This window comes from Montipora foliosa, chromosome 7 (assembly GCF_036669935.1).
Source record: "Montipora foliosa isolate CH-2021 chromosome 7, ASM3666993v2, whole genome shotgun sequence".
NCBI lineage: Eukaryota > Metazoa > Cnidaria > Anthozoa > Scleractinia > Acroporidae > Montipora > Montipora foliosa.
In genome coordinates this window covers 24776644-24784552 of record NC_090875.1, presented here as the reverse complement: position 1 = coordinate 24784552, position 7909 = coordinate 24776644, and the positions used below count along the sequence as shown (strand labels likewise).

General features: G+C 38.4%; 1 long non-coding RNA gene across 1 annotated transcript in view; it reads right to left on the bottom strand.

Annotated features, from left to right (window-relative positions):
* Positions 1-299: 299 nt before the first annotated feature.
* The window catches only part of LOC138010621 (uncharacterized), a 14579-nt gene continuing 6969 nt past the window's right edge, over positions 300-7909 (bottom strand). The window contains exon 5 of the long non-coding RNA XR_011124504.1: positions 300-516. This is a non-coding gene — a long non-coding RNA (uncharacterized lncRNA). The remainder of the gene's footprint in view (positions 517-7909) is intronic.

Below are 7909 nucleotides of genomic sequence, written 5' to 3'. Positions count from 1 at the left end.
TCACCAAGTTCTTTTTGAGATAGACTTCAAAGACAATATAGGGTGTATTTTGATGCCTATCTTGTTGCTATGGTGGCCAATTGCGTCGTAACAATGACTACATCTTGTTAAGCTATAAATGATTGGTACTTCAAGTGATACCATACCATTGCCGTTACGTGAAACAGTGTTGCAGAGGCAATCCTTCAAAAAAGATAAACCTTGAAATTGTTGAACCTTAAAAGTTTAAGTGCATCAAATGTGTATTACAAAAACTTATGGTTCTTCTCACTCTATACACACCTATATAGATAAACCAATCCACTTTTGACCAAATGTTTTTTTTGTCTGTATTTTCTTGCTAAAAGTAACATGAAACGTTAAAATGTTTTCAAAACGCCTTTTCCTTCTTTCAGAACACTAATGATCAAAGAAAGTAAAAATATAACCACAACCAAATTAAAGATGGTTTTCTCCATTGCTTCTGGATAGAGTCATCTAAATATCATCCCTTTGCTTGTTGACACCAAATTGATCCTGTGAAGTTAATCAAATAAAAACTAAGCATAAAAACTGAAGAAGGGGTATAGCTAACATGGGCGCATTGGCTTGGGAAAATGTTGCATAAGGAATATGACCGTGTTCTCTTGGCTTAGTGTATAAACCCGAAATCTCTGGCTAGGAATGAACATCGTTATGAATCACAATTATTTCGGACCACAATAACGAAAGAAAGCTGTTCAGTTCAAAACAATTAATATGAGAATTTCGTTAAGGCAACCCCCAGAGAAGCACAACAACAAACACGTTGAAGGCCACGTAAACGCTGACATGCCATACCACAAGAGTACAGTACTTCTATATGTGCAAAGAAAGAATACATACAGATACTTTTATTGACAGGCAAGCACAAACGCTCTAACAAACATTTAGACGCACGATCACAAGAGTGCAAAAAAACATTCTAGGCACACAGACACCACAAAACAAAACAGCTTTATGGCATAAAGAAACAAGAATACAATTATATACAAGCACAGGTTACATAAAGACATTCCGGCAGACATTGACACTAGAGTGGCGTAATCCAGACACCAAAGATGTACACAAAATGACACACAATTAAAACCAATGGACCAAGATTATACATTCATACAAAACGACTCATTTTCAAACTAGTACATAGAAGACACAAACATGAACATCAATATAGGAAAGCAAGGACTTTAAACGAAAGCGCAATAGGTCATACTGGTCCTCTTAGGCTTAGCTTTCTGAGAAGAGAGAGTGAGTCTGATTTAAAGATTGCATCACCGCTTTCCTCCGTTTTCTATTACTCCCGCTAGGTTTCGATAACATTAAGTTTTCTTTGGCGTTATTGTGGTCACCAACAGTAAATTTCTTTTCCTTTATTGGAGTGAAAATATAATTAGTCAAGGGGAAAATCATTTTAGGAAAGCCAAACAATAGGTCAATGAGTGGTTTTTCAATTGAGTGTCGAGACAACTTAACGCGACTGCAATTGGCTTAAAACCTCTCGCCAATCTCACTGAGCGCGCGCGCATTTCCCTACCCTTTAAAAGTCACATTAAATTACTTCGAATCAATTGGTTCATCACGCTTTAGTTTCACGACACTCAATAGAAAAGCAATATACACCGAGCTTCATTTTGTGAAACCTTTTATCCAGCAGTATTAAATCGGAGCTATCAGAGATGGTAGAGTGTTTAGTGCTAAAGTAATTTGGGGTCTTTCCGATACACCGAAATTGGCCGAAGAGGATTAGGGTTAGATAAAAATATTTAAGTAATCGTTACATCGTAATAGGCCTTTTGCAACAAACGATCACATGGTACAAAATCCGCCATGCTGGACATTAAAACAAAGGCAAGTCAAGCTTCACTAGTTCAGGTCTCTTTGTTTTATCAACGGAGTTGATAATGTAAATTCGCCACCATGCAGAGATTCTAATAGCCGACGTTTCGAGCGTTAGCCCTTCGTCAGCTTTTAGAATCTCTGTACGGTGGCCAATTTACATTATTAACTCCGTTGATAAAACCAAAATTTTTGTATTTTCCCACCGACGCACCACCAAAGTTTCTTTAGAAACTACCCCCTTCATTCTTTGTTTTAACGAGCTTGCCCGATTTTGTACCATATGATCGTTTGTTGCAAAAGGCCTATTAAACCACAAGGTCACGTTTTGAAAATTCTTTGCTCGAACGGCTGGACTAGTATTAAGGATAAAAGTAGGTGCTGTAAGTTACTTTGGTGATAAAAAAACTTTAATTGTCTCTTTTTAATGTTGTTGGCAAAATTGTTGTCAGGGGAAACGCTGTGCCAATTGCGTTAAATTTTCCCGCCAAAAAACTTAGAAAAAGTACGGGCGCTCAAAGTACGCATGCGCCAACTTTTTTTTAAAAAAAATTAGCCATTTATATTGGATGAGTGTAATATTGCTTGTTAATAGAAATAAACAAACACAAGAATGAAAACGTCTCAAATTCTTTATTGTGTTCTTCACTTAAGTCAATAACAAGAGCGATTTTTCATTTAACTTATTTCCAAGTTTTTTTTTTTTAAAAAAAACGGCGCATGCGTATTTTGGACGCCGTATTTTTTCTAAGTTTTTTGGCGGGAAAATTCGCCAAGGTCAAACAAGGTCACCTAAAATAATAAATAAGGCCTTTGAGAAGATTGTTCTATTGGAAAATACAGCAATAAAACGAAAACTACTACAAAAAGACGTTGTTGTCTTGGACTATTTTACAAGGACAAAATGAATCCCCCACCATTATTTCGCTTTTTATGAGTCCCACAAGTTTTGTACAGTTAGCAAACAAGCGGTCATTTGACATCACAAACTAGTTTGCAATCCAAAGATCGTGGAAAATACGATCTCAGTTGTGGGTCAAATGACCGCAAGTTTTGCTAACTGAACGTACCTTAGCAGGGCATAAAAAGCGAAAAGGGTAAAATGTGTTTTTACCAATGAAAGATTGAGTTTAAGGAAACAATAAATTTGAAAACGATTCCAATAAGAGCCCGCAACTTGGGTGGACTGCGATGCTTGAAAGCGGACTAGAGTGATCGTGTATGAACTAAAAAACTCGTCTGAAAATCTCTTTTGTTTGCACCCAAGAGTTATGACTGTGTTGTGAAATGTTTGATTGGCTCTCAATGTATTTCCCTAACATGATTCCATTGGGGAATTACTCCACATTGACTATATCATGTTTGCACCATTTACTTCGCTGGCCTTAACGTAGATTGCAAACATTTGTCACAGGAATTGTGAAAAAATGTTGCCCAAAAGAAAACATAAGTAAGAGCTTGACGGAGCTCTTAACTTAAAATTATAATGAATTAGAGTATACGAAAGTAAACAAATCTGAAAATTCTGGAATTAAAGACAAAGTGTAAGTGTGCCCCAGCCTGTGCTTTGTGACTTTGTATTATAACTTGTGCACTTCTTTCTCAGTGCACAAGTACAGGTGTATGTAGTGTGTCTATGTCTTGGTGTTTGCACGTACTCTTCTGCGCCTATGTCTTAGTGTTTGCACGTACTCTTCTGTGCCTATGTCTTATTGTTTGTACGTACTCTTCTGTGCCTGTCTTATTGTTTGTACGTACTCTTCTGTGCCTATGTCTTATTGTTTGCACGTACTCTTCTGTGCCTATGTCTTATTGTTTGTACGTACTCTTCTGTGCCTATGTCTTATTGTTTGTACGTACTTTTCTGTGCCTATGTCTTATTGTTTGTACGTACTTTTCTGTGCCTATGTCTTGGTGTTTGTACGTACTCTTCTGTGCCTATGTCTTGGTGTTTGTACGTACTCTTCTGTGCCTATGTCTTATTGTTTGCACGTACTCTTGTGTGTCTATGTCTTGGTGTTTGTACGTACTCTTCTGTGCCTATGTCTTATTGTTTGTACGTACTCTTCTGTGCCTATGTCTTATTGTTTGTACGTACTTTTCTGTGCCTATGTCTTATTGTTTGTACGTACTCTTCTGTGCCTATGTCGTATTGTTTGCACATACTCTTGTGTGTCTATGTCTTGGTGTTTGTACGTACTCTTCTGTGCCTATGTCTTATTGTTTGTACGTACTCTTCTGTGCCTATGTCTTATTGTTTGTACGTACTTTTCTGTGCCTATGTCTTATTGTTTGTACGTACTTTTCTGTGCCTATGTCTTGGTGTTTGTACGTACTCTTCTGTGCCTATGTCTTGGTGTTTGTACGTACTCTTCTGTGCCTATGTCTTATTGTTTGCACGTACTCTTGTGTGTCTATGTCTTGGTGTTTGTACGTACTCTTCTGTGCCTATGTCTTATTGTTTGTACGTACTTTTCTGTGCCTATGTCTTATTGTTTGTACGTACTTTTCTGTGCCTATGTCTTGGTGTTTGTACGTACTCTTCTGTGCCTATGTCTTATTGTTTGTACGTACTCTTGTGTGTCTATGTCTTATTGTTTGCACGTACTCTTCTGTGCCTATGTCTTATTGTTTGTACGTACTCTTCTGTGCCTATGTCTTATTGTTTGTACGTACTCTTGTGTGTCTATGTCGTATTGTTTGTACGTACTCTTCTGTGCCTATGTCGTATTGTTTGCACATACTCTTGTGTGTCTATGTCTTGGTGTTTGTACGTACTCTTGTGTGCCTATGTCTTGGTGTTTGTACGTACTCTTCTGTGCCTATGTCTTATTGTTTGTACGTACTCTTGTGTGTCTATGTCGTATTGTTTGTACGTACTCTTCTGTGCCTATGTCGTATTGTTTGCACATACTCTTGTGTGTCTATGTCTTGTGTGTCTATGTCTTGGTGTTTGCACGTACTCTTGTGTGTCTATGTCTTGGTGTTTGTACGTTCTCTTCTGTGCCTATGTCTTATTGTTTGTACGTACTCTTCTGTGCCTATGTCTTATTGTTTGTACGTACTTTTCTGTGCCTATGTCTTATTGTTTGTACGTACTCTTCTGTGCCTATGTCTTGGTGTTTGTACGTACTTTTCTGTGCCTATGTCTTATTGTTTGTACGTACTTTTCTGTGCCTATGTCTTATTGTTTGTACGTACTCTTGTGTGCCTATGTCTTGGTGTTTGTACGTACTCTTGTGTGTCTATGTCTTATTGTTTGCACGTACTCTTGTGTGTCTATGTCTTGTGTGTCTATGTCTTGGTGTTTGTACGTACTCTTCTGTGCCTATGTCTTATTGTTTGTACGTACTCTTCTGTGCCTATGTCTTATTGTTTGTACGTACTCTTGTGTGTATATGTCGTATTGTTTGTACGTACTCTTGTGTGTCTATGTCGTACTGTTTGCACGTACTCTTGTGTGTCTATGTCTTATTGTTTGTACGTACTCTTGTGTGTCTATGTCTTATTGTTTGCACGTACTCTTGTGTGCCTATGTCTTGGTGTTTGTAAGTACTCTTCTGTGCCTATGTCTTGGTGTTTGTACGTACTCTTCTGTGCCTATGTCTTGGTGTTTGTACGTACTCTTCTGTGCCTATGTCTTAGTGTTTGTACGTACTCTTCTGTGCCTATGTCTTGGTGTTTGTACGTACTCTTCTGTGCCTATGTCTTATTGTTTGTACGTACTCCTGCGTGTCTAAGTCTTGGTGTTGTATGTACTCTTGTGTGCCTATGTGTTAGTGTCCGTACTTACTGTTGTGTGCCCATGTTCTAGTGTTTTTACATGCTCTTGTGTACCTATATCTTAGTGTTTTTACAAACTGTGGTGTGCCTAAGTCTTGGTGTCTGTATCTTATCTTGTGTGCCTGTGTCTTATACCGTTTGTAAGTACTTTTGTGTGCCAAAGTCGTGGTGTTGTGTGCCTATATCTTACTGTTTGTACGCACTTGTCTGTGCATATGTCTTAGTGTCTGTGCGTACTAATGTGTGCCTAAGTCTTGGTGTTTGTATGCACCTTTGTGTGCCCATGTCTTAGTGTTTGTACGTACGGTTGTGCGCACGTACTGTTGTGTGCCCATGTCTTAGTGATTGTATGTACTATTGTGTGCTTAAGTCTTGGTGTTTGTTATGTACGGTTGTGTCCCTGTGTCTTACTGTTTGGACGTACCGTTGTGTGCCTATGCCTTAGTGTCCGTACTTACTGTTGTGTGCCTATGTCCTAGTGTTTTTACATACTGTTGTGTGCCTAAGTCTTGGTGTTTGTATGCACCTTTGTGTGCCTATGTCTTAGTGATTGTATGTACGGTTGTACACATGTACTGTTGTGTGCTCATGTCTTGGTGTTTGTATGTACGGTTGTGTGTATGTACTGTTGTGTGCCTGTGTCTTAGTGTTTGGACGTACTCTTGTGTGCCTAAGTCTTGGTGTTTGTACGTAGCGTTGTGTGCCTATGTCTTAGTGTCCGTACTTACTGTTGTGTGCCTATGTCCTAGTGTTTTTACATACTGTTGTGTGGCTATGTCCCAGTGTTTTTACGTACTGTTGTGTGCCTATCTCTTAGTGTTTTTACATACTGTTGTGTGGTTATGTCCTAGTGTTTTTAGATACTGTTGTGTGCCTAATTCTTGGTGTTTGTAAGTCGTCTTGTGCTGCTGCGTCTTAGTGTACAAACTCTTCTGTGCCTATATCTTACTGTTTGTACGCACTTGTCTGTGCATATGTCTTAGTGTCTGTGCGTACTAATGTGTGCCTAAGTCTTGCTGTTTGTATGCACCTTTGCATGCCCATGTCTTAGTGTTCGTATGTACGGTTGTGTGTTTGGACGTACTCTTGTGTGCCTGAGTCTTGGTGTTTGTACGTACCGTTGTGTGCCTATATCTTCGTGTACGTATTTACTGTTGTGGGCCTATGTCCTAGTGTTTCTATGTACTGTTGTGTGCCTGTCTTTGTGTTTGTACATACTGTTGTTTGCACACACTCTTGTGTGCCTATATCTTAGTGTTTTACAAACTGTTGTGTGCCTAAATCTTGGTGTTTGTAAGTCTTCTTGTGTTGCTGTGTCTTAGTGTTTGTACATACTCTTCTATGCCTAAATCTTAGTGTTAGTACATACTCTTCTGTGCCTTTCTTGGTGTTTGTACGTACTGTTGTTTGCCTTTACGTCTTGGCATTTGTATGTGCATATGTCTTAGTGTCTGTGCGTACTATTGTGTGCCCATGTCTTAGTGTTTGTATGTACGGTTATGTGCCTGTGTCTTACTGTTTGGACATACTCTTGTGTGCCTAAGTGTCTTAGGTGTTTTTACGTACTGTTGTGTGCCTAAGTCTTCGTGTTTGTACATACTCTTGTGTGTCTGTGTCTTGGTGTTTGTATGCACTCTTGTGCCCTTGTGCCGCAGTGTCTTGCTTTTGTATTAGCCTGCAAGGAGTCTCTTTCTTTACGGTGAAGAGAGATGCTATATTTGTATGCACTATTTGTACTTTTGTGTTTTTGTGACTTTATGTCTCTATGTACTTTCGAGGTTATGTGCATTAGTTGTTTTAAGTGTCTCTATGCTTTCATGCGTCTTAGTGTCTAAATACTTGCGCTAATGCTTGTGTGTAATCTGAGTGTTTGTATTTACTCTTGTGTAACACTGTGGTTGTACATAATCTTGTGAGCAAGTGTCTGCATGATTGTATTACAGTGATCATGTGTCTGAATGACTGCACAGTATGTACTTTTATGCTCCTGTAGATATGAAGTGTCTATGTTGTGGTTGTAAAATTTTCGTGGTTTAATTTTTTTTAAAACTAGTTCATTTTCTCTTACATGTATCTTTGTCTAATCTTCATTATCATAATCTGAAACAAAGGAAATTCAAAATTGAACTGGTTTAAAAAATTTAACCAGGAAAAAAATTGAACCACAACATCTCACTTTGTCTGCCCAACTTGGTGATTATCTTTTCTTTAGTGTCGGAATGTTATCTTGTACTGTGTTCTTAGTATTAGCACATGTTCGTTTTGTCTATTA